This window comes from Leptonychotes weddellii, chromosome 9 (genome assembly GCF_054177405.1).
Source record: "Leptonychotes weddellii isolate Sample4059 chromosome 9, ASM5417740v2, whole genome shotgun sequence".
In the NCBI taxonomy this organism is placed as follows: Eukaryota; Metazoa; Chordata; class Mammalia; order Carnivora; family Phocidae; genus Leptonychotes; species Leptonychotes weddellii.
In genome coordinates, this window is record NC_138377.1 from 72,496,646 (window position 1) to 72,523,932 (window position 27,287).

General features: G+C 38.6%; 2 long non-coding RNA genes across 4 annotated transcripts in view; one reads left to right on the forward strand and one right to left on the reverse strand.

The window, feature by feature from the left end:
• Nucleotides 1-27,287, reverse strand: part of LOC145723486 (uncharacterized) — a 330,232-nt gene that overhangs the window by 183,424 nt on the left and 119,521 nt on the right. The gene's annotated exons all lie outside the window — the stretch shown is intronic.
• Nucleotides 5,714-27,226, forward strand: LOC145723283 (uncharacterized). Its single transcript, XR_014148211.1, has 3 exons — nt 5,714-5,942; nt 22,550-22,735; nt 26,369-27,226. It is a non-coding gene; the product is annotated as an uncharacterized LOC145723283 (long non-coding RNA).

A 27,287-nucleotide genomic window follows, 5' to 3' on the forward strand; every position in this document is an offset into this window, starting at 1 on the left:
TGACAGACAGGTAAACTTTAGGCAGCCTTGTTTGTTCCAACTCTTTGAAAGGCACAAACAACTAATATGCCAATATTAATGTGCAATCAACACTAACCCCGAGATTTGGTTCTGCTTTGTTCTTTAATTCTAGTCCTTCTTGTAATTTACCTAACTGGGAGACAGGAAAATATGAATGTTTTGCAAAATTTCACTCAGAGGACTAAGCGGAAAATCCTTTTACACTAGATCTTGACCATGCTTGTTTCTGAAAAGCCACACAGCTTTAACCAACTGAATAAAGAACAAAAATTGATGCCATGTTCAGTATGACAACGCGGCCAGTCTTAATATCATAGGTAATGGTGTAACCTAATCTTTCATTCAACACTTATCGAATACTCGCTGTATTAGTCCCAACGGGTTAGGTTATGCTGCAGTAACAAATAAGTCACCAAATCTCAATGCATTATCCCAAAAAAAGGTTTGTATCTCAATCGCACAAAGTACTTTGTAGTTCCAATGATTCACCAGGGCAGCTTTTTCTATCCAATAATACAGGTACGGAGGCTCCCTCTACCATATGAGGCCTTCATCTCAATGTGTCATCATCTTTAAGGTTTTTGTACTAGGATAAGAGAGAAAGTGGAGAACTCACCTACTCTTAAATACTTAAGCCCAAAGTGACACATAACATTTTGGCTCATAGCCAGAGCGAGTCATATCACACTGTATAAATAAAAAGAAGCACATGGATGTAAATGTACTAAATGTCTTTAGCACATGTACTAAATGTCTTTTATAGCTATGGATCCAAGAAAATGAGATAAATGCTGGAGGCTGTTTAGGCATACAAAAAAGAACACACTGACACTGCTGGGATTTCTAACCATTTCTAGCACTCATCTCTAGCATCCTTTCCTTTCATTCATTCATTCATTTATTCATTCATTTGCTGAGTCACTCATTTATTTAGTATACATTTATTCAGTACGTATCTGCCAGAATTTGTGCTAGTTGATGGAATAAAAAGATGATTAAAACTGATCTCTTTCATCAAGAAGTACACAGTCTACCATGCAAATAAGTGTATAAACATTACTATAACCGTAACTCAGTGTAAGACCAGCTATGATAGAAATGTGTATTAAGTGTTACAGAAATATTCATTCACCTACCCATTCAGCCAATATTCCACTTTAACATATGCCATGCACCATGCTAAGCAGAGAAACTATATAATTTTTATTGGCTACATGGAATTAAAAGAAATTATAATCAAATTGGTCACTGAAGTGTGAGTATAAGTTTTCCCTGACCACGAAAAGTCTTTACTTAGGTCTTCAAGTGATAAAATGTACCCAACCAATACCTTGCTGCAGGATCTAGTAGTAAGAGTGCAGGCTACAGTCACTTGCCTGCTTGCAAATGTTGACTCCTCTACTTATTAGCCATTTACTAGCTACTGACTTAACTTCTTTCTCACTTGTAAAATAACAACAATAACTACTACACTGGGTTGTTCTGAAACTAAAGTAAGAAAATACATGTAAGCCTTAACAAGAAATAATAGATGTAGGCTATTACAATTATTATTGTTCTCCCAGAAGAGGAAAGATTGTGTTAAAACTACAATGTCTGTAAATGCTCTTGCCAACTGGATCAGTTTCCAAATAGATTCCCACCTGTGCCTCTGAAGAGTGGCAGCTAAAACAGATGAGCGAGATTTCCTGCAGTCCTCTGAGTGACAATATTTATTATTATTATTATTTTTTAAAGATTTTATTTATTTGACAGAGAGAGACACAGCGAGAGAGGGAAGACAAGCGGTGGGGAGCGGGAGAGGGAGAAGCAGGCTTCCCGCGGAGCAGGGAGCCTGATGTGGGGCTCGATCCCAGGACCCTGGGATCATGACCTGGGCCGAAGGCAGACGCTTAATGACTGAGCCACCCAGGCGCCCCAATATTTATTATTTTATCCTGTGTTACAATGTAAGCTATGGGATACTTGTAGCTTGTAAACCATGAGTGATACTGACCGATGAGTGCTAAAGTGTTAAAACCTGGATCAGAAACTGAAAAGTCCTCTGCTAGAACAACTTCCAAACTTTCCCTCACCCTGACCTTTGGTTTTCCTTTTATAGGTGTTAGCTTAGATATTACCTCCTCCAGGATGCTTCATCTTGCTTATCACCCCAACATGACTTTCTTATGCTCCCTTCTGACCCCCTCCCAATTTCCCTATAGAAGTACTTAATGAGATATATTGTAATAGCCCATTGACTTGTCAGTCCCTCCCATTCAACTCTTAGTTCCATGAGGAAAGGACCACTTGTCCTAAATTCATCTTTGTATCCATAGGGCTTAGAGTAGTATCTGGGACAGAGTAGGTGATTAATACATTTTGAGGTCAGAGAGCATAATTATACCAGAAATGAAAGAGTGTAAAAGGTTAAGATGGAAGTTATGAGTTGAGAGCTTCCATGAGATGATGAGCCCTTAGCTGAGGCTTCTAATAGTTGAGGTAGTGAAGAACAATGGGTCATAGAAATCATGATTCCAATCAGGAGAAATTTCAAGGTTAGGCATCATGAATATGAACGTTGAAGTCACTGAGAATCATAGTTATAGGACTTCTCCTGTAAGTATGTCAGCTCAGTCATATTCAAGGGTCTGATGATTTGTTGAGCCTTTCAAGAAAATTCTGGTGAGAAAATTCCCTGACTACTTGGTACTCAGAGATTTGATATACTTTTTCTTTTTAAATGGAAGTTGTAAAGACCAGAATTACACTTTTTTAAACAGAGGAATAAGCCAAAAAGAGCTCTTTGGACTGAATGTCAAAGTTTACTTTAATAGACTTTGAACTACTATCCATAGAAAATATGCTCCTGCATCTGGAATTCTGTGGTTCAGCTGAGGGTGAAGGACCATTCGAACCAGTTTCTTAGTAGACAATAGTGTACAGTATTATTCCATCCAGCACGTCAACAGCTCCACCCCATTATAAAAGTAAAGTTCACCTCCCCTTGCCTCTCCTCCTCTACCGACCTCCATCTTTCTAGTCTTTCAATTACCCAACATCACCCTTCAACTTCTCTCATCCAGTTTCAATTCCAATTACTATTCCACTCACAAAGCAACACCATAAACCACTGACCCATTTTTCTTGTCATTGTAAATCCAAAAAAACATGTTTTAGGATATACTCTTCCCACCCCAAACAATGAAAAACTATGTAAGCTGTGGAAAACTGCATAACAGGATTTGAAACATTGTAGGAATAACTTCCTATGGAAAGAATCTGATCATTTAATTTTTTAACCTGATAACAATAGGAGATAAAAACTAATAAAGTGAAGACAAAAACTAAAAGAAAGTTGAAAATCCCTTCAAATATATGAGAAAACGTTGGTGTATTTGGGATTAAAAATGAAAAGAGTTTTTTCCAACATATGGCCCAGGGATCATAAGCAATCTAAAAAGACTGTCCAATGTCCCAGGTTGCTAGATACTTCTGGTATAGGAGGCCCGGTTAGGAAGAGGCAGAAGGATCAAAGAAGAAAGGAAAAGGAAGCAGAATAACTCTCTATGTTGAGAACAACTCTGGATGAAAGCTGTACGCAATGATGAAAGCTGTACTGACAAGCAATACGCAAGTGTATTCATGTGCTTGCTGTTCAATCCTTTCCTTAGAAAAATGACTGCAGGGTGAAGTGGTACATACCATTTCCAAAGAAGTAAAATTACATATGCCAGTAATATTATGCCAGCAACAGTTAATGCATGTGCCTATTCATACTCCACTGAGCAACCATGTACATAAGCCATGGTGTTTGAGTCCTGATGCTACCAATTTTTAGATATCTGGTCCACAGTGTGTGAGTACTGTGAATATATATCACTGGACTTATTTTCCTGAATAACTGTTCTGAATGTGTCCATATCATGAAGGTGGTCAGCTGACATGATAATCTACACTGATAAATAGTTTTTAAGATACAAACTAAAAAGTGAAATTAATTGGGGTTCATCAAAAAGAACAAAGCCTGGTCTCTTAGTCAATTCTTGTGTTAAAAATGACAATGGTTATAACTTTGTTCCTCATATGAGGTAATGTTTTCCTAGGTATATTTAACAATATTTACCCATCGATTAGTTGGCATCACATCAGAAAGAAACATCTGTGTTCCTACTAATCTGGTATGGTTTCTTAATCACATCAACAAGAAGTTAGCCAAGCATGTGATGTGGCAGCAGAGAAAAATGGGAAAAGCTCTGCTTTAAATCACACTGTTTAGTGGGATCTATAATAGATCCTAATTTGCTTACATTTGAATTGAAAGTGAAAAGTGCAAAAGTAATCTACTAACCTAACCCAGGGCTTAGGGAGCTTATTGAAGCTTGAATATTACCTCCTGAAGGGCGAAAGAACTTCTCTCAGAAAAAAGGAATACTGTTTAATGAGAGGGTAAGAACTCTTCAAGAAGATGAGAGGCAGTGTAAGAACCAGAGTTCTGTCAGACATAGCAGGCACAGTTCTTCTGAGGAGAAGAATGCCCATGTCACCACGTGATGAGAGGGCAAGAAATGATGAACCATCTTGAAGCTGTTGACGGTGACGGGCATAGGAATTCCAAAGCTTTGGAAAATCAGAAAAGATGTCTGCAGGAGACTCTTCACAGATCCCTTAAATCATTTATTATCTTCCCTTTTTCATCTGTTATATATATCTAAGTCTCTTCACATAAGTTCAGTGTCTGATTCATCTTTGAGGTCCCGGTAGTACCTATTATAATGTACTATATATTGTAAGACATACAGTAAGCATTTACATACTGTAAGAATCTACCTAATATATGTGTACTTTTAATGCATTCCACTATCAAGGCACTTCTTTATGCTATGTTGATAAATTTATTCAGATCCAAGTGTGGTTAATTTATTTTCATTTGTAATGGGTACTTACTAAGTATCTACTATACGCAAGGATCTCTAAGCCCTATGGGGAAATAAATAGATGTTAAAGTTATTATCTTCACTAAGAAGAACTTATAAGTGCAAATATTTTCCATATTAGTAGAAAAACTTTATTTTAAAATTGATAAGCTAATTAAATCTCATACCAATTTAATCAGTACTTAACTGGTGCCCCCTATATTAGACTTTCTTGTAGGAATTGAATATTGCTTTCCAGCCCAGGATATTCATTAATGGGGTCTGAGGGAACGACTGGAAGTGAGTAAAATGAGTCCTACCTACACAGCTTTGAAAAAAAAAAAAATAGGCCAGTATCAGTTACTCCACAACTGTCCTTAGCCTAGCTGAAAGGGCCCAAACCATGGTGGGGTTTTGGTCCAAAAGGACAACTGACCTGTAAGATATGATAAGGGAAAGGGAAATGAACAAAAGAAGAAAGAATGTACAGCCATGGACTCTGAGTCCTACCTTAGGCTTCTTCTTTGTTGCTCTGGGAAGACCCACCGCTGAAAGAAAAGGTCAGCTGTTCAAAGTAAAATAACACCACTTCCCAAACAAGAAGAACAAGAACAAAACTTTTGGCTGCATAAAGGTAACATTATTAAGTGTGTGTGTGTATATTTGTATATGTATATATATGTGTGTATATATGTATATACATACATACACACACACCACCCCCTCCCCCTCAGATTAAAAGCATATATTCAGGGGGAAAAAATGCAGAAGATAGTGTATGCTCATGAGCAGAAATTTGAAGTGTTAAGTGAAGCAAGGGGACCCACACAGGCCTAGGTAATACACTGAATGTAAAGAATGTAGCTAACAAAGTCTTAAATTCCTGAGATACCAGAATGGCTTTATCCTGAGAGACCACATTAATAGAGGGGCCTGTCTTTGAGCTGATTCCTCAGCAAGTGACTCAGCAGATCAGACACTCCCTGTGAGGCCAGGTTTCTGCTGGAGAAGAGAAGACCTCTTCAGGTACGTCAGAATGGTTCTGTCTCAAATAACCTTCCCCTGCCTTTGTTGCTGAGCTTCCAGGAACTTGACAGAGAATTTCTTGGAAGGAGGCCAGAAGTCATACAGTTAGCAGGGGAGACTCAGCTGGGAGTTTGATTCAGTGTTACTTGACAGAAATCATGGTTTAGCCATTTGAAGGGCCTCCTGCTGATTTCCCTAGATGAGGAGTCCATTTGCTTTTCTGTGCAGGTTGGGGAACCTGGTTAGTTGACTGGTTCCTCAACCCCATTTAACTTTTGAAGTTTGGGAGCCCCAGGAGGAGAAACTGGATTGTGTCTTTCCATATCAAGATGGAGTCTCACTTATAATGAGTAGCTTAACACTCCTCAGAGAGCACTGAGCTTCTTTGGAAAGATCAAGGGTTTGTGTCTTAAGAGGTATGGGTTTAAATCCCCAGTCTGCCACTTGTTACTTGTGAGATTTGGGGACAATCACTTAAACCTCATGTTCCTCATCTCTAAAACAGGGATAATAATAACAGCTAGACTATTTACACAGTTATTTTAAGAATTCAAGGATCTGAACTCCAGAAATAGTCCTGTGAAAACTGTAAAGCCCAAGACAAATACAAATTCTTACCATTGTAACTTTCCTTCTTCCACATTGTGCGTACTCTTTGTATTTACCTCTACCACGTTCTACTTTGTATTACAGCAACTTTTAAGTATTTCTCGTTCCCTTGAAGACAGCAAGTTATTTTTTAAACTTGCATCACTATGTCTCCCAGAGAATGAACCCCAGAACTTTGCACATTCAGTGAATACTGAGGGAAGATCCATTATGTGCTAGGTGTATCTCTGTGGCACACAGTTTGCAGCTCTGATGGTTGTTTTTATTGCTCGGATAAAATAAAAAAAAACCCACTTCAAAGGAAATCTCTTATTTCCACCTAAAGTAGTAATTTCAAATAAAATTCAGGAAACTCCCAGACATGAAATTGTTTCAAGGATGCCATGCTTAATAGCAACTGTCACACAGAAGAACTCCTAAGCCAAACACAACTGCTTTACCCTTCTAAAAATGTGCTGATGCGACCAGCACCCACCCCCGGCCAAGTGTCCGAGGCTCCTCCTTCTTCACTCATTCCTGAGGCCAAGGGATGATGGTTGCTCTCTATAGTTGCTCCCCAACTGAACGGTAGAGATATCTTTAATATCCCTTTTCGATCCTAACCTTTTGCCTAGTTGACGATTCTTTACATTAAATTTCCTTGTTCAAATTACTAGTGCATTTCTGTCTCTGGATTGGATCCCAAACAACAGAGGTGGTACTGACTGGAATTCCAGTTCTCCCCCTGGAGCTATAATCTCAAGAACGCTTCTTCCTAAAGAAAGGGATGAAATGTCTGCATCATATTCACATGTCTGGAAAATCAAGATCCTTTTAGCAATAGGTCATAGCACCTGGCAATATCCTGAAAGGACTTTCTTGGCAACTGAGAGTGTCATGGGAGTCAAGCCCTTACTTTAAATTTCCATAGTTGGGCTTTATAATTATATTTTGCTCTCTGAATGTGTTGTTCATTAAATAGAAACACACATCTATGCATGTGTGTGCCACATACATATAAGGCACATACATTATATTCCTCTATTACATGTATGACATATTCTTTTTTGTAGTAAAGTTTCTAATAAAATATGTAAGTGTTCATTAGATTTTTAGACAAGGATATGCACCTCTTTCTTCTCAAAGCAATGGTTCACCTGGCAGAAACTATGGGAGCTCAGAAGGGGACCATTCCTTTTATCTTGTTGAGGAAATAAACAGTTGTTTTTTCTTTATAGCAGGAAGATTCCATCTGGTAGAGAATATTAGGACCCAACCTGTAACTTGTATACTTTTAAGAAAATTATTGATTAATTACTTGTATTTTACTTATTATATAAAGCTTTTTTTTTTCTGATTGTTAACAAGCTATGGAACACTAACCTAATTGATTCTTGCACCGAACTCTGAGGTTATGCACATTTTCTGCTCATTTTATAGATGCAGACTGGAGAGCTTAAAGGGTTCAGCTGAAGTCACACAGATAATAAGAGGTAGAAATAGAACAGATACTTCGTGACTTTCCTACTCTACTGTGCTGCCTCTTCATGCTTCTTTTTTAAAAAATAAATAAACGAATGTAGTATTTTAAGAACTAGATATTATTAATACTTATTAAACATATATTATGTATCAGACATTATGCCAAGTACTTTTGCACAGATTGAAACCATTACAAAAAACCTCCTAAGAGATGGTACAATTATTACCCCCATTTTATGGATGAGGCTTAGGGAGAACAGGACAAGTGCTCAAAATTGCATGGCTGTTAAGTGTCAGAAGTGAGGTTCACATCTAGGCAGGCTTGACCTAGGACCCACACATTTCTGTCATACATTATCACGCTTTTTTTTTTTTTTACAAGACAGATATTTACTGATAAAAAAAAAAGTGGGTCAGGTGTTCCTGTTTAAGAAAGGGAAGAGGAGTGCCTGGTGGCTCAGTCAGTTAAGTGTGTGACTCTTGATTTCAGCTCAGGTTATGATCCCAGGGTTGTGAGATCAAGCCCCATGTTGGGCTCCACACTGAACATGGAGCCTTCTTGGGATTCTCAGTCTCCCTCTCCCTCTAGCCTCTCCCTCTCTCTTCAAAAAAAGAAAAAAGAGGGGCACCTGGGTGGCTCAGTCATCACGTGTCTGCCTTCGGCTCAGGTCATGGTCCCAGGGTCCTGGGATCGAGCCCCGCATCGGGCTCCCTGCTCGGCGGGGAGCCTGCTTCTCCCTCTCCCACTCCCCCTGCTATGTTCCCTCTCCCACTGTGTCTCTCTCTGTCAAATAAATAAATAAAATCTTTAAAAAAAAAAGAAAAGAAAAAGAAAAAAGAAAGGGAAGAGAAGAGATCATAGAAGTTAATAATCTAAACCCTCAAGAAATTTGCTATTTCTTAAGACATGAATAAACACAAAGTAAATAAAGTGAATACATGGTAAAGAAATTAGCTTAAAATAAAACTGATTTTTTGAAAAATACAATTCAGGGTGCCTGGGTGGCTCAGTTGGTTAAGCGACTGCCTTCGGCTCAGGTCATGATCCTGGAGTCCCGGGATCGAGTCCCGCATCGGGCTACCTGCTCAGCAGGGAGTCTGCTTCTCCCTCTCCCACTCCCCCCTCTTGTGCTCTTTCTCTCTCTCACTCTCTCTCTCAAATAAATAAATAAAATCTTAAAAAAGAAAAATACAATTCTGTTGTTAAAAAATTTTTTAAAACTACATGTAAGAAAAGTATTGATTAAACAAACATCAAAACTACTAGTCATATAAGTTACTAGTTTTGTCCTAAAACATTGCTATTAATCAGTTCACTTTTTTTTTAAATTTATTTGAGAGAGAGAGAGTGTGTACACACACAGCGATAGAAGCAGACGGAGAAGAAGAGAGAGAAATCTTCAAGCAGACGCCCTGCTGAGCGTGGAGCCTGATGCAGGGCTTGATTCTACAACACATGACATCATGACCTGAGCTGAAATCAAAAGTTGGATGTTTAACCAAATGAGCCACCTACATGCCCTAATCAGTTCTCTTTTGTTAAGACTATTTTTTTGGACCAGTTTTCGGTTTACAACAAAATTGAGAGAGAGGTACAAAGATTTTCCATATGTCCCCTGCCCACACATATGCAGAACCTCCCCCATTATCAACATCAATTACCAGAATGGCACATTTTTACCAAGGATGAATCCACACTGATACATCATAATCACCAAGTCCATAGTTTCCCTTAGGGTTCACTCTTGGTGGTATATGTTCTATGGGTTTGAATAAATGTATAATGACATATAGTCATAAAATGGAGTACCACATAGAATATTTTCACTACTCTGAAATCCTCTGTGCTTTGCCTATTCATTTCCCCACCACCACTCCTGGAAACCACTCATGTTTTCATTGTCTCTATAATTTTGCCTTTACTAGAATGTCATATAGTTAGAATCATACAGTGTGTAGCCTATCAGTTCATTCTTAGTTAATCATTTCTTCTGGTCTTAGGAAGATGAGTTAAGATTAGGACTGCACTGAAAAAAAGTTCAGTAGGTTACAAAGTTCTTGATTAAATATAAAGTAAAAGGACATAGACTATACTGGGTTAGAAAGAGAAAGTACCTCTGTAAGCAAATGACAAATGGCTTGGAAAAATCTTCTATAAACAATGACTGGCAACAACACTTTTGGCCATGAGAATTGGTACTGAACCTGCCCATTCCCCATAAATAATTATAAAAATGGGGGGAAAATTTCTGAAGCAACAGTTTTCAGGCATTGGACCAGAGGCATTAGAAGGCAGTGATTCTTGAGAGAAGGAAAACATATATGAGTCCCAAATACTCCCTGGCTTTCTGACTCGAGGCACACACGAGACCATACTTCAAGGAAGTGGCACTTAAGTCAAGATGGTAACCTCACTGAGCTGAAGGAGCTGAGACTGAATTTAAGGCAGTTGAAGCAGCTGGAATTTGAAGAGCAGAGTAGTGAAGAAAATGAAGTTGCAACAGTGAGGGGACTGCCAGAAGTTGATGTGAGGGCTAACCAGGGTCTTTGGCTGATGGCTGGGATGTGCATGTACAAGGCTAGACTCTGTAAGGCCTACAAGGCATTGCCTGCCATGTAGCTAAGAGAGAATCAATACTAGAGGTCACACAGTACTGAGAGATATGTGTGTCTTGGCACAGATAAAGTGAAGGGACCTCAGTGAGCACATAAACCATTCATGTGAGACCCTAGGTAGGTCATCCCTTACAGGAAATAAACCTTGCCCTAGATTAGTGGCTATATTCAAGGACAAAAGATAAAACCCAAACTGATCCTCCTAACAAAGAATAAAACCAAGACTGATAGGATCAATTGAAACTACCAGAAATTTAACTGCCCACCAGAACAAAATTAAAACTATGTCAAGAAAGGCAACATAATACAGACTTCCTACAAAATAAAATCTACAATGTCCTGCATAAAATCAAAATTACTAGACATGCAAAAAAAAGTCAGGGGGATGTGACTCATAATAATGAAAAAATAAAAATAGTGAAGAGAAACAGATCCTGTAAGGGTCAAGGATTTCAAAACAGCTGTTATAAATATATCCAAGAACTTAAAAAGATGAGCAATTGATTGAAAAGATAATATCAGAAGAGAAATGCATATTGTAAAAAAAAAAGGGGGGGAGGGGGAGGGGATTCTAAAACTGAAAAGAATTTCTGAAATCAAATGAAAATATAATTGTGTAGGCTCAATATCAAAGTGAATATTGAACAGAAAATGGTTAGTGTACTTGAGGACAGATAAACAGACGTTGTCCACTCTTAACAACAGAGAAAAATAAAAAGTTTGAAAAAGTGAACAGAGATGCACTGATATAGAAAAACATTAGTCTAACATAGCTACAGTTGGAATCCTGAACAGAGAGGAGAGAAATGACATAGAGAAAGGGAGATGAGAGAGAAGAGATGAAATTTTCCCAAGTTTGGCAAAAAGCAACAACTTACACAATGCAAAAGCTCAGCGAACTCTAAAAAATAAAAGTAAAAAGAAAATCACATTTAGCACATATAATCAAACTGTTGAAATCCCAAAGATGAATATATAAAGCAGAGAAAATTACATATTATATACAATCATTCAGTCTGCAGTTAATTCACATTAGAAACAACGGAGGCCAGGAGACAATGACGTAACATCTTTAAAGTGCCAAAAGAAAAAAATCTTTTAACCTCAAATTACATATGTAGCAAAAAAATCATAATAAATTAAGATGAAATAAAAAGATTTTCAGATAATTAAAAACTCCAAGGATTCTTCAACAGAACTTCATTACAAAAAAAAACAAAAAGACAAAAATAAACAAAAATAAACACCAAAACAACAAAACATTACATATTTTTTTGCATGAAAAGAAATTATTCCATTTGGAAATTGAAAGTTATAGGAAGGTAAAAAGAACATCGGAAATTATAAATATAGAAGACCTTTGTCTTCTATTAATTTCTTTAAGAGAAAACTGATTAAAGAAAAAATAACACTGTCTTTTGAGTTTATACTGTATTTAGAAGCAAAATTTATGATAACAGTAACTCAAAGGATAAAGGGTGGAATTATAGTATTATAAATGCTATACTGTTATAGCATTTATGTGAAGTGCTATAATATTTGTAAGTGGAAGATAGCAAGTTAAGAATGCATAGTTTAAATCCTAGAGTAACCACTAAAAAATAGATTTATAGGGGTTTAACTTTACATTATAAAGACAAAGACAGGTTGAAAGTAGCAGGATGGAAAAGAATATGCCATACAAACAATAAGCATAAGAATGGGGGTATAGCGGGCGCCTGGGTGGCTCAGTCGTTAAGCGTCTGCCTTCGGCTCAGGTCATGATCCTGGGGTCCCGGGATCGAGTCCCACATCGGGCTCCCTGCTAGGCGGGAGGCCTGCTTCTCCCTTTCCCACTCCCCCTGCTTGTGTTCCTGCTCTCGCTGTCTCTCTCTGTCAAATAAATAAAATCTTTAAAAAAAAAAAAAAAGAATGGGGGTATAGCTATAATAATATCCAGGCAAGAACAATTGCAGAGAACTTCCAGATGAGCAGTGATGCCATGGATGAAGAAGGAAATTTAATAACAACAGAGTCAAGTAGTCAAGAAACCAACAACCTTACATGTTTGTGCATCTAACAATAGCTTCAAAATAAATGAAAAAAAACAAACACAAATAAAGGATAATTAGTAAATTCACAATTATATTTGGACATTTTAAAACCTACTTATCAAAGATTGATCAAGTTGACCAAAAAATCAGTGAGGATATAGTTGTTAACAGTATCACCAATCCTCTTGATCTAATTGATATTTATAGAATATTGCAACCAAGAGGACAGAATACTATTTTTTTTTTACGATTTATTTATTTATTTGAGTTAGAGAGAGAGAGAGGGAACGTGGGGGGGGCAGGTGGAAGGGCAGAGGGAGAGACAGAATCTTAAGCAGACTCCCCACTGAGGGCAGAGCCCGACATGGGGCTCCATCTGACAACCCTGAGGATCATGACCTGAGCCGAAATCAAGAGCTGGATGCTTTACTGACTGAGCCACCCAGGTGCCCCCAAAATACTATTCTTTTTAAGAGCATATGTAATATTCACCAAGATAAAAAATATGCTGCTCCATAAAAATATCACATTCAATAAATTTCAAAAAACTGAAATCTTGTTGCATATGTTCATTAACTACAAATGAATTAAATTAGAAATTGCTATCAATAGATTGCCATTCAAACCCCAAATATTTGGGAAAAAATAAAGTAACACATTACTACATATCACATAGGACAATGAAAAAATTACAAGACAAATTGGAAAGTATTTCAAAGTGAATTATAGTGAAAATGCAACATATAAAAATTTGGATGATGAAGCCAAAGCTTAGAGGGAAATTTGTGGCTTTTAAATGCTTACGTTAGAAAAGCAATAAGGGAGTTCAGTCCAGAGGAAGACCCTGAACTCACGCCTCCACATCCACGCCAAATTATACCGATTTATAGAACAATTCCTCCTGAAGAAGAACTAAGGGCCAACTGAACAGCTACTGCACAACAAAAGACACAGAGAAGGGCAAATGAGAACAGCAAGAGAGATGGTAAGAGAAGGAACCCTCATCCCTGCAGCGAACTGCAATGTGGAGGGATAGTACTGAGGGACCAGGAACAGATTCCTCTCCGCTGGGGCACAGAAAAAAAGCCATGGTTTAAAAGATCAACTAACATATAAAAGAGATAGCAGCAGCACTAGAATGCAGCCCAATGGTGGAGGAGCTGCAGAAATGCTCAGGTCGGAGGGGCTAGAGATTTACATGGTTTACATTCCCCCGCCACATTAGGAGCACAGACAGGAGCAGGGTCTGGTCCCCACAATGGGCTTGCTGCTTCAGCAACCCTGGGTTCTCAAGTCCATACCAGCCCCAGTTGTGCTGGGGCACAGAAAAAAAAACCATGGGTTGTTTTTGTTTTGGTTTGGGGGGGTGTTTTTTCTTTTTTGTTCTCTTTGGGGTTTTCCCTCCTTCCCTCCTTCCCTCCTTTCTTTCCTTCTTTCCTTTCCTCCTTCCTTCCCTCACCCTTCCTTCCTTCCTCCCTTCCTTTCTCCCTCCCTCCCTTCCTTCCCTTTCTTCTTTAAAAAACTGTGGTTTAAAAGAGCAACTAGCATACAAAAGAGCCATCCCTAGAACTCTGCCAAACTGCAGGAGAAGAGATGCTGAAATGCTCTCCAGGTGGGAGAGGCTGATGGAAACAGTTAACACCACCCCACACACACCTTGAAAGCACAGAACTGTGCACGATCTAGGCACCCTAACCAGCCTGTTGTTTCAATGAGTCCTGAGCCTCTAGCCCACACCAGCCCCAGCCCTCCCACCAAGGCAGCAACAGGGCAGCACACGCCAGGACATCCCTGGTTAGCACTCACTACAGCCCCAGCCATCGAGCCAAGGTGACACAGGTGCAAAGCACCCCAGAACACTCCAGGCCCACTGGCTTCACACAGCTTGCTAGGGCACCCCTGGGGCAAAGTGCTCTAGAACCTCTCGATTGAGGTCTGCTTCAGATGCAGCCACCCTGCCAGGGTGCCTCCTACACAGAATACCTTGGAACACTCAGGCCTGTACTGGCCTCAACTCCAGTGGCCTGGCCAGGGCACCCCCTGACTGAGCATTTGGAGACAAACTGTGGAGAGACCTGGGACAACCTGGCTTCCAACCACTTCAGCTTCAGTGGTCCTGCCAGGGCACCTTTTGTGCAGAGAGCCCAGAGACCACACTGGCCCATGCCTATTTTGGCTTTGGCTGTCCTGCCGGTGTGCCTCCTTTGTGGAGTACCCCAGCTCAACTCCAGTTGCCCCTTCAGGGTGCCCTCTGTGCAGAGAGTCCTGGAACACCCCAGTTTACAACCACTTCAGCTTCAGCTATCCTGCCAAGGTATCCTCTGTGTGTAGAGCCCAGGTCCCCCCAGCTTATACCCACTTTAGTTTCAGCTGTCTTGCCAGGACACCCTCTGTGGAGAGAACTCAGGGACCCCCTGCTCCTCATATCACCTTAGCTCCAGCTACCTTGCCAAGGCACACCCTGCACTGAATGCCCTGGGACACCCTGGACTGTACCAATTTCAGCTTCAGCTGTCCTGCCAGGTTACCTTCAGTGCACAGAACCCTGGAACATCCTGGCCTACAACCACTTCAGCTTTAGCTTCCCTGCCAGGGTTCCCACTATGTGAAAAGCTCTAGGACCCCCACCACATGCCCAGCCACAGCTCCGGCCAGCCAGCAAAAGTCACTAAGTATACACAGTATACAGGGACTGACCGTACACAAGACGATTCATTCAAGTTTAGGAGAGGTATCTGTTCTGCCTAATCCATAGAAACAAACAGAAAGTTAAGCAAAATGATGAGAAGGAGGAATATGATCCAAAATAAAGAACGAGAAAAAAAAACTCAGAAAAAGAACTAAGTGACAGACATAAGAAATATGCCTGATAAAGAATTTAAAGTCATGATCATAAAGATATTCACTGGGCTGGAGAAAAGAGTAGAAGAAATCAGTGAGACCTTCAATAAAGAGAAAATATTTTAAAAAACAGTAAGAATACAATAACAGATATAAAAAAATGAGAGGGACTCAACAGTAGATTAGCAGATGTAAAAGAACAAATCAGTGATTGGAAGACAGGGTAGCAGAAAGCAACCAAGATGAACAGCAAAAACAGAAAAGAATTTAAAAAATGAGGACAGGTTAAGGGATCTCTTGGACAATGTCAAGCAAACAAACATTCAAGTTATGGAGTCTCAGATGAGAAAGGAAAGAAAAGATAAAAACCTTCCTAACCTAGGGAAAGAAACAAACATCCAGGTCCAAAAAGCACAGAGTTCCAAACAAACCAAGGAGGTCCACACCATAACACATAATAGTTAAAATGTCAAAGGTTAAAGATAGAGAATTTTAAAAGCAGCAAGAGAAGAGCACCTTGGTGGCTCAGCCAGGTGAGCATCTGACTCTTGGTTTCCACTCAGGTCATGATCTTGGGGTCATGCTTTAGACTCTCTCTCTCTTCCTCCTCCCTCTGCCCCTCCCTCCTTCTCTCTCTTTCTAAAAAAATTAAATTAAAGCAGCAAGAGTGAAGCAAAAAGTTACCTATAAGGGAAAACCTACAAGGCTATCAGCTGATTTTTCAATAGAAACTTTGCAGGCCAGAAGAAAGTGGCATGATATATTCAAAGTATTAAAAGGAAAAACCAACAACCAAGAGTACTGTACCCTGCAAGATATAATTCGGATTTGAAGGAGAGATAGAGTTCCCAGACAAACAAAAGATAAAGGAGTTTATCACCAGTAAACCAGTCTTACAAGAAATGTTAAGGGAACTTCTTTAAGTGGAAAAAAATGGCCATAATTAGACATAAGAAAATTATGATTAAAAATACATAAAATACGACAGCATATTCATAAAACATTGAGGAAGTAAAGAAAAAAAAAAAAGAAAGATGTTTTTCCTTTTTTTTTAAAGAATGTGTTTGACAAGATGAAACCAGAGAGGGAGACAAACCATAAGAGACTCTTAATCTCAGGAAACAAACTGAGAGTTGCTGGAGAGCAGGGGGGTGGGAGGGATGGGGTGGCTGGGTGATGGACACTGGAGAGTGTATGTGCTATGGTGAGCACTGTGAATTGTGTAAGACTGATGAATCACAGACCTGTACCCCTGAAACAAATAACACATTATATGTTAATAAAAAGAAAAAAAAGAATGTGTTTGAACTTGAATCACCATCAAATTAATATAGATTGCTATTGGGCGCCTGGGTGGCTCAGTTGGTTAAGCAACTGCTTTCGGCTCAGGTCATGATCCTGGAGTCCCTGGATCGAGTCCCGCATCGGGCTCCCTGCTCGGCAGGGAGCCTGCTTCTCCCTCTGACCCTCCCCCCTCTCATGTGCTCTCTCTCTCTCATTCTCTCTGTCTCAAATAAATAAATAAAATCTTTAAAATATATATATATAGATTGCTATTAACTTAGGAAGTTATATATAAACGTCACAGTAACCACAAAGCCAAAACCTATCATAGAAACACAAAAAATACAGAGAAAACAAGCCAAATTAAACACTACAGAAAATCATTAATCACAAAGAAAGAGAGCAAGAGAAGAAGAAAGGAATAGAGAAGAACTACAAAACAATCAGAAAACAAATAACAGAACAGCAATAAGTACATACCTATCAGTAATTGCTTTAATGTTAATGGCCTAAATGCTCCAGTCAAAAGACACAGGGTAACAGAATGGATTAAAAACAAGACCCATCTATGTGCTGCCTTCAAGAGACTCACCTCAGACCTAGACACATACAGCCTGAAAGTGAAGGGATGAAAAAACATTTGCCATGCACAAGGAAGCAAAAAAAAAAAAAAAAAAAAGCCACAGTAACAATACTTATATCAGAAAAAATAGACTTTAAAACAAATACTAGTAACAGACGAAGAAGGGCATTACATAATGATAAAAGGATCAGTCCAACAAGAACATACAGCAATTGTAAATATTTACACACCTAACACCAGAGCACTTAAATACATAAAGCAAATATCAACAAACATAAAGAGAGAAATTAATGGTAATACGATAATAGTAGGGGACCTTAACACCCCACTTACATCAATGGTTAGATCATCTAGGCAGAAAATCAAGGAAACAGTGTCTCTGAATATACATTGGACCAGATGGACCTAACAAATATACACAGAACATTCCATCCAAAAACAACAGAATACACATTCTTTTCAAGTACACATGGAACATTCTCCAGAATAGATCCAGGATAGATCACATGTTAGGCCACAAAACAAGCCTCAATAAATTTAAGAAGACTGAAATCATACTATACATCTTTACTGACCACAGTGGTCCGAAACTAGAAATAAATCATAAGAACACTGAAAAAACAGAAACACATGGAGGCTAAGCAATCTGATACTAAACAACCCAATGGGTCAATGAAGGAATTAAAAAAGAAATTAAAAAATATATGGAGACAAATGAAAATGAAAATACTATAGTCCAAAACAGCAAAAGCATTTCTACAAGGGAAATATACAGTGATACAAACCCACCTCAAAAAACAGAAAAAGTTCAAATAAACAATATGACCTTCACATAAAGGAACTAGAAAAAGAACAAACAAAGCCAAAGGGGAGTGGAGGGAAAGAAATAATAAAGAGCAGAGCAGAAATAAATGACATAGAGACTAAAAAAAAAATGAAAAAAAAAGATCAGTGAAACCAAGAGCTGGTTCTTTGAAAAGATTAAGAAAATTGATAAACCCTTAGCTAGATTCATCAAGAAAAAAGAGAAAGGACCTAAATAAAATTAGAAATGAGAGGGAAGTAACAACTGACACCACAGAAACACAAAGGATTATAAGAGAATACTATGAAAAATTATATGCCAAGAAACTGGACAACCTAGAAGAAATGGATAAGTTCCTAGAAATATAAAATCTTCCAAAACTGAGTCAGGAAGAAACAGAAAATCTGAACAGACTGCTTACAAGTAATGAAACTGAATCAGTAATCAAAAACTACCCAAATATGAAAGTCCAGGATCAGATGCATTCACAGGTAAATCATACCAAATGTTTAAAAAAAGTTAATTCTTGTTCTCCTCAAACTATGCCAAAAACTGAAAAGAAAAAAAGCTTCCAAATATATTCTATAAGGCCAGAATTACATTGATACTAAAACCAGACAAAGATAGTTAGTATAAAAGAAAAGAAAATAACAGGCCAATATCTCTGAAGAACACAGATACAAAAATCCTCAACAAAATATTAGCAAACCAGATACAACAATACATTAAAAAGCTCATTCACCATGATAAAGTGAGATTTATGCTCAGGATGCAAAGATGGTTTAATATTTGCAAAACAATCAATGTGATATACCACATCAACAAAATAAAGTATAACAGTCATGATCATCTCAATAGATGCAGAAAAAGCATTTGACAAAATTCAACATCCACTCATGATAAAAATTATCAATAAAGTGGACTTAGAGGAAACATATCCCAACATAATAAAGGCCATATATGAAAAACCCACAGCTAACATACTCAGTGGTATAAAACTCAGCTTTTCTTCTAAGATCAGGAACAAGACAAGGATATCCATTCTCACCACCATTTTTATTCAACACAGTAGAAGTCCAAGCCATAACAATCAGACAAGAAAAAGAAATGAGGCGTTCATATTGGCAAAGAAGAAGTTAAATTGTGGGGTGCCTGGGTGGCTCAGTTGGTTAAGCGACTGCCTTCGGCTCAGGTCATGATCCCGGAGTCCCGGGATCAAGTCCCACATCGGGCTCCCTGCTCAGCAGGGAGTCTGCTCCCTCTAACCCTACCCCCTCTTGGGCTCTCTCTCTCACTCTCTCTCTCTCAAATAAATAAATAAAATCTTTAAAAAAAAAAAAAAGAAGTTAAATTGTGATTTATTTGCAGATGACTTGATTCTATACACAGAAAATCTTAAAGATTCCACCAAAAAAACTGCTAGAAGCAATAAATGAATTCAGTAAAACTGCAGGTTACAAAATTAATATGCAGAAATTGGTAACACTTCTATACATTAATAAAGTAGCAGAAAGAGAAATTAGGAAAACAATTCTATTTAGAATTGCACCAAAAAGTATAAAATACCTAGGAATAAACTTAACCAAAGAGGTGAAAGACCTGTACTCCAAAAACCTTAGAACACTGATGAAAGAAAATGAAGATGACACAAAGAAATGGAAAGATATTTCATGCTCATGGATTGGAAAAATTATTGAAAGCAATCTACAGATTCAATGCAATCCCTATCAAAATACCAACAACATTTTTCACAAAACTAAAACAAATAATACTATAATTTCCATAGAACCAAAAAGACTCTGAATAGCCAAGGCAATCTTAAGAAAAATGAATAACAGCGTATAGATTGGTCTTATTTTTTTAATCCATTTTGTCACAATTCCAGGTTTCAAAATATACTGCAAAGCTGTAGTAATCAAAAGAGTATGATACTGGCACAAAAATAGATGCAGAGAACAATGGAACAGAACAGAGAGCTCAGAAATAAACCCGTGATTATATGGTCAATTAATCTATGACAAAGGAGGCAAGCCTATACAAGGGGAAAGGACAGTCTCTTCAACATATTGTGCTGGGAAAACTGGACAGCCACATGTAAAAGAATGAAACTGGACCACTTTCTTACACCATACACAAAAATAAACTCAAAGACCTAAAAGTGAGACCTGAAAACATAAAAATCCTAGAACACAGGCAATAATTTCTCTGACATTAGCCATAGCAACATACTTCTAGATTAAGTCTCTTCAGACAAAGGAAATAAAAGCAAAAATAAACTACTTAAAAAAATTTTGTACAGCAAAGGGAACCATCAACAAAATGAAAGGGCAATCTACTGAATGAGAAAAGATATTTGCAAATGATATATCCAATAAAGGGTTAGTATCAAAAATATATAAAGAACTTATACAATTCAAGGGCTCCTGGGTGGCTCAATCAGTTAAGCATCTGCCTTCAGCTCAGGTCATGATCCCAGGATCCTGGGACTGAGCTCAGCATCAGGCTCTCTGCTCACTGGGGAGCCTGCTTCTCCCTCTCCCTCTGCTTGCCACTCCACCCGCTTGTGCTCTCTCTGTCAAATAAATAAAGAAAATCTTTTAAAAAAAAAAAGGACTTATACTATTCAACACCAATAAAACAGTCTGATTAAAAAATGGTCAGAGGACTTGAATAGACATTTTTCCCAAAAAGACATGCAGGTGGCCAACAGACACATGAAAAGATGTTCAACATCACTAATCATCAGGAAAATACAAATCAAAACTACAATAAGATATCATCTGTCAGAATGGCTAAAATAAAAGAGACAAGAAATAACAAGTGTTGGCAAGTGTATGGAAAAAATGTTTTGACCCTCACTGGCTTCCTCTGCCCACAAAACCATGACAGGTGCACACTCAGACCTCAGGAACAGGCCCCTGATTCAATGAAAGCCTTAGGAAACTCTTAGAGAGAGGTCATTCTGGAGACAGAAGAGCATTCAAGAAAAATCAGTTATTTCCATTTTAGACGCATGCAGAGATTAGAGACAACACATGGCCAAGAACACATTCCACCTCTTCAGTAGTCACTGTGTTTTGCAGGAAGCAATTGTAATTCAGTAGAGGGAAATAAACATAATATAGAGTTGTCCTGGCTTCAGCGTCTGCCAACATCAGGAAACAACAAGTCTGATTGTGACATCAAACTCCAGAGGAAGCCAACTAGTTTCTTGTTTGCTTTTGTCCGACACGTCCTATGATGATTAACTCTATGTCCCCCATTCTCTCCAGGGCACTAGACTTTGGGCCTTCCTCACCTGTAAACAGAATCAGGATGTGTCCTGAAGTCCAGCCAAGAATGGCTGGCCCTGAGTAAGACACTCCACAAAACACAGAGATTGCACATATTGAGGGAGCCACAGGGGAAGACGAAAAGAAAGAAGTCCGCACGGGACTCTGATATCCATTTGCTTATAACAAATTCCATCAGATACCAATATTCATATGCAACTCAGGAGGGAGAAATTAGGAATACACCCATGAAAGACATTCATCTTCTATGTTATAAACAGCTGCGGCAAAGCAGTACTACCAAGTGCCAAGTGCGAGAAAGGGGAAAAAATATAAAAGGGATAAAATCTTGAGTGCAACAGAAGACCACTTAGACTGTCACATTACATACCACAGAAGAGGAAAGAAACTGTGGTGAAGGAAACGTCTGGAGAGAGCTGACAACAGGTCTGCTGATATGTATTTCAATAGGCATTTCAAAGCACCTTTTTGGGCCTGTGTCTTTTTACTTACAAGACAGATGAACATCAATACGTTTCCATTACAAATGGAAACCCTATTGATTATCATTTTTCAGCCACTAGCCAGGCTGCTTGGTAAAAGGAAAAGTGGGTCATTGTATTAGCAGACATTGTGACTCTTTCTTTAAAAAAAAAAAAAAAAAAATCATACTTCTGAAAGGAGGAAAATTACTGTCATCCTGAAAAGTGGTTCCAGGAGACAAGGGAGAGAAGTTCTGAGGGCACATGTCCATTACTCTTTCCAGAGGCAAGGTCATGTCCCATTCATATCAGAGAAGAGAGTATCTGTACTTTATAATAAAAGTCAAAAATTCCATCAGAAAGGGTCATCTTTCACATTAGTAACTGACATGATGGATTTTTTTTTTGAATCAACTGAAATGATTGTATGAGATGGTACTGAACATCAAGTAAACCCCTCTAGATAATGTATGAAAATCAGCCAGCAGCACTGTTTAGGTGCTAACTGATGTGGTAATCTATGTACTAATAGGATATTTACTGCCATGAAGAGTATTTACTATTTTAAGTTAAAAATATGATTGCTGGAAGAGATAACGATCCAACTTACTCATTTCACAGATAAAGAACTGCAGTCAGGTGACACTGGGCAAAAGAAGAACCAGAACAATGATCTTCCAACCCACCTGGTGTGTTTCCTCTTACATTCACCCAAGTGCATTATGGAAGCCACAGAACTAATAGAAATATTCTATCATGTCCAGGGGTGAACTGCTAAACCTAGGTTCATCTCTTCGATGTCAACTGGTATGTGTGGCTGGAAAATATTCTAAGATATTCATTCTTGTTTTTCTCTCTCTGAATTTTTCCCTTTCCCCTAGTCAATTCAAGAGGCTCTGTTTCAATGCCTCAGGGAGATATATAACTGAGCAGAAATAACAGTGGCATGAAAAACTTCCTGAATTATATCTTCAAAAGCCTAAGCTCACTGAGGAGGAGAGAGTTTGATGGAAAAAGCATACATGCTTGAAAAAAAAAAAAAATAGATGGGACAGAGGAGTTTTGTCCCTAAACTAAAAGAAACTCCCCTGCTGGGGGCAGGTGTGCAGGCCTCGCGCCCGCTTCATGGCAGTATTCCAGACCTGACTTCCAGTTGTCTGTAGGGGGATGAGTCAATGGCCACCAGGATTTACGGAACATTCCTGTGTGATGAGCGTGACAAGGAGCAACAAAGAGCTGCTGGAGCTGAAGGGTCATGCTGGCAGGGAGAGTGAATATTCAGAGTGGCAGTAAGAGGAGTACAGATCCCTGATGTCTTGGTGCCTGATGCTTTGGCACTGATGATTCTGAAACACTGACAGGACCCAGTGGAAGAGGAGGCAAAGACTATATCTCTTTGCCCCAACTTCAGTGAGTCTCCTTGCCCCAACTTCAGTGAGGCCCCTTTAAGCCCTTTTCTCAACTAGGCCTCCACCTCGGGCTGTGAAAACGGCAGACTCCCAGCACAGAGGATTTCGTCCCTGCCCCTTCACACCCCCAAAGACACACACTAAGACACTTAACCAAACACTAGCACAGTTTCTAACAACTCAAGGTTTTGGATTGGTAAAAAGTGGGCTCAGAACTATTTCTAGAGCTGCCTTTCTGTTCTTATAAAGAACTGATTTATAAGACAAGTACAGTTGCTTTTAATTCCTCAAAGAACTGGATTGCCACCTGAATGATATCAAGCCGTCCAGCTACATTATCCTCAATTTTCTTCTTTATATCAGGGATGAGAAGGTTCAACTAAGATGGAGATCAAGAGATTTTTATGTTCTAGATTTAAAGTTCATCACTTCTGGGTGCCATCAGGGGGTCTCCTTCGGTTCCCTTTTTTGACACCAGAGCTATTAAAACATAAACTGAGTCATACTAAAATTTTTAAGAGTTTATTTAAACAAAAATCTATTCAAATCAGGCAGTGCCAAACCGGAAGTGGTAAAAGAGTGCCCCTGATATCAGATGATGTTTAAGCCTTTAATCCATTTTAATTTTTATGAGTTGGTGTAACATAGGGAGCCAATTTCAACCTTTTTCTGCATATAGTTATCCAGTTTTCCTAACACCAGTTGCTAAAAAGACTTACTTCTCCCGTTGTGTAGATTAAAAACAGAAGTCTTGGAGAAGACAAGTTACTCACCTAAGGTGATGGAGCCTGTAAGAAATCCACGCTTTTTGAACTAAACCACACAGACCTAAGCCTTGTACATACAGTTGCCTTCCATCCCCAAGTCCTCTGGGGGGGGGGGGGGCGGTCTTTCAGGGGTCTCCTGGGAATACACCAAATAACTGGTTCTTCCATTATTCTTCTACCACTGACCCTGAAGAAGATGTGCCTGGGCAAGAAAGGCAAAGCAAAGGATAGAGGGTAGAGATGGGGGTGGAATTTTGGACATGGAAGACAAAGGAAAGAGCAAAGTGACAGAGGCAGATTATTCCTTAATCAGTCACATGAGAGAGGTTGTAATGTCCAGGCTGAGAGCAGAAACAACTCACTTCTCGTAAGTGCAGATAGTATACAGGTATTTTCCCTGACTGAATTTGTGAGGGAAAGGGGCACAACCCTAAACATACTATTGGAGTGGTCAAAGATGTCTTAATCAATGCAGATTCATGCCTCGGCCAATGAATGTCTAGATGGGACAGTCATCAGAAGATAAGTTTCTACCTTCCACAGTGGACCATGTCTGCCTTTTTTTAAAAATACAATCTAATTTTTTACCAAGTACTTATCCTTATTGACATCGTACACATTTTATGTGGTCCGCTGCTTATTTAGCAAACACATATAGATAATTCCCTTCTTCAATTAATCTGCATTCCCTAACAAGTCACACATGCTCTTAGTCATCAGTTTTTCATGGTTGATAAATTCACTAACAATGATGAGTTCCAATGAGGTGAAAAAACCTATGGCAGGATTCTTCCAAATGTTTATCAGTAAAGCATGTTCACACAAAGGCAGATTATAGCAATGGACTTAGTGCAAAGTAACACTGCAACTGGTTATATTTTTCCAAAGAACTGAATAATTTTTATATCTAAGTAAATATAGAACATTACCTAGTTATAGAGATTAAAAGTTTCCAAATTTAATCTCTTCCTCTCAAAATGAATAAATATATATCTAAAAATAAATTGAAAACGTCCACATACTTACTATAGCTTTTTAAAAACTGTACGAAATAGAGGCAGGACGTATACAGTGGTTCAGTGCCCTAGATTTCATTGTTAGTTTAGGAGACGGTTCACTAGGATCTAGTGGGAGACCCACCAAAAAAACCAAAAAACCAAAACCAAAAAAAAAGCCATGGCTTATTTGAAGACCTTGACAGAAGCTTTTTCTCCCACATTAAGCATTACCTTTAATTAGGTATTTTATAGGCAAGGACTCACCACATTAAAAAAAAAAAGGAGTACCTGGGTGGTTCAGTCAGTTAAGTTTCTGCCTTCAGCTCAGGCCATGGTCCTGGGATCCTGGGATCTGAGCCCCACATCGGGCTCCCTGCTCAGCGGGGAGCCTGCTTCTCCCTCTCCCTCTGCCTGCTGCTCCCCCTGCTTGTGCTGTGTCAAATGAATAAATAAAATCTTTAAAAAAAAAAAAAAAGTAGAAGGCTGAGGCCAAAACCTGTGTTGTGTGGGCCATTTTGGTTGTCTTTAACCATATGCCTACTGTCAGACCCCAGGGCTGGAGACTCTGCTTGAGTGAGTGAAAGGAATATGAGGTGGTAGCAACTAAAAAATGGGCCAACAAAAACTGAACTGTCATCTTTGTCACATAGGCTGCTGCTAATTCCACAGGAGGTTGACAGAGCAAGAAGAGGAAAAATAAAATCTTCAGACCAGTGAAGGTTAAAAGCTTATAATACATTCCCCTCATGGAGGTGTGGAGAGTAAATGGTTTAGCTGAAGGGAAAGGATAAGGAAGCAGAACTAAAAATGAAGGCATAAAAATGAGGACCTTGCTTTGTCTCTCTCCTAAAAGACCCCATGGGAACATTACCAAAGCACTGAAAAGAGAGGTCAGGTGATGCTTCTATTGAAAAGAGATAAGGACTACCTCCCATAAGGTAATTGTTACTCATTACTTACAACAGATTTCACTGATTTAGGTTAAAACATAGTTGAATCCATCATTTGAAGACACTCTGGTTCAATATTCACTTTTCAAATCTTTTTTTTAATTTTGTTGTTTTCTAGTAATCATTTTTTATTGTGATAAAATACACACCACATAAAATTTTACCATTTTAGCCATTTTAAGTGTACAGTTCAGCAGCATTAAGCACATTCGCATTATTGTGCAACCATCACCACCATCCATCTCTACAACTCATCTTCCAAAACTGAAACTCTATACCCATTAAACACTAATGTTGCATTTCCCTCTGCCCTCAGTACCTGGAAACCACGCTATTTTCTGTCTCTATGAATTTGAATATTCAAGAACCCTCATGTAAGTGGAATTACACAGTATTTATCCCTTTGTGTCTGGCTTATTTTACTTAGCATAATGATGCCCTCAAGGTTCATCCATGTTGTAGCATGTGCCAGAATTTCGTTTCTTTTTAAAGCTGAATAATAGTCCATTGTATGTCTATAGAATTTATTTTACAAGTTCATTTACATTTGTTACATATATTGTTTGCATTTGTTTTTCAGTTCCTTTGCTGATAGATATTGGGTTGTTTCTACCTACTGGCTATTGTGAATAAGCTGCTATAAATATGGGTGGATAAATATCTATTTGAGTCCCTGCTTTCAATTCTTTTGAGTATAGATAGATCTTCCTCACCTATGATGGGCGTATGTCCTGATAAGCCCAATGCAAAGTATCTTAAGTCAAAAATGCATTTAATACACCTAACCTACCAACCATTATAGCTTAGACTAGCCTACCTTAAACGTGCTCAAAACACATTAGCTTATAGTTGGGCAAAATCATACAATGCAAAGCCTATTTTATAGTAAGGTGTTGAAAATCTCATGTAATTTATTGAACACTCTGAAAACCAGAATGGTTGTATGGGTGCAGAATGGTTGAAAGTGTTATCAGTTGTTTACCCTCATAATCACGTGGTTGACTGAGAGCTGCCACTCACTGCCAATGCCCAGCGTCACAAGAGAATATAACAGCACATATCACTAGCCCGGAGAAAATATCCAAATCCAAATCTGAAGTACAATTTCTACTGAATGCATATCATTCTCATATTACCATCAACTCAAAAAAAATCATAAGTCAAACCATCATAGGTCAGGGACCATCTGTATATACTCAGAAGTGAAAATGCTGGATCAAATGGTAAATGTTTAA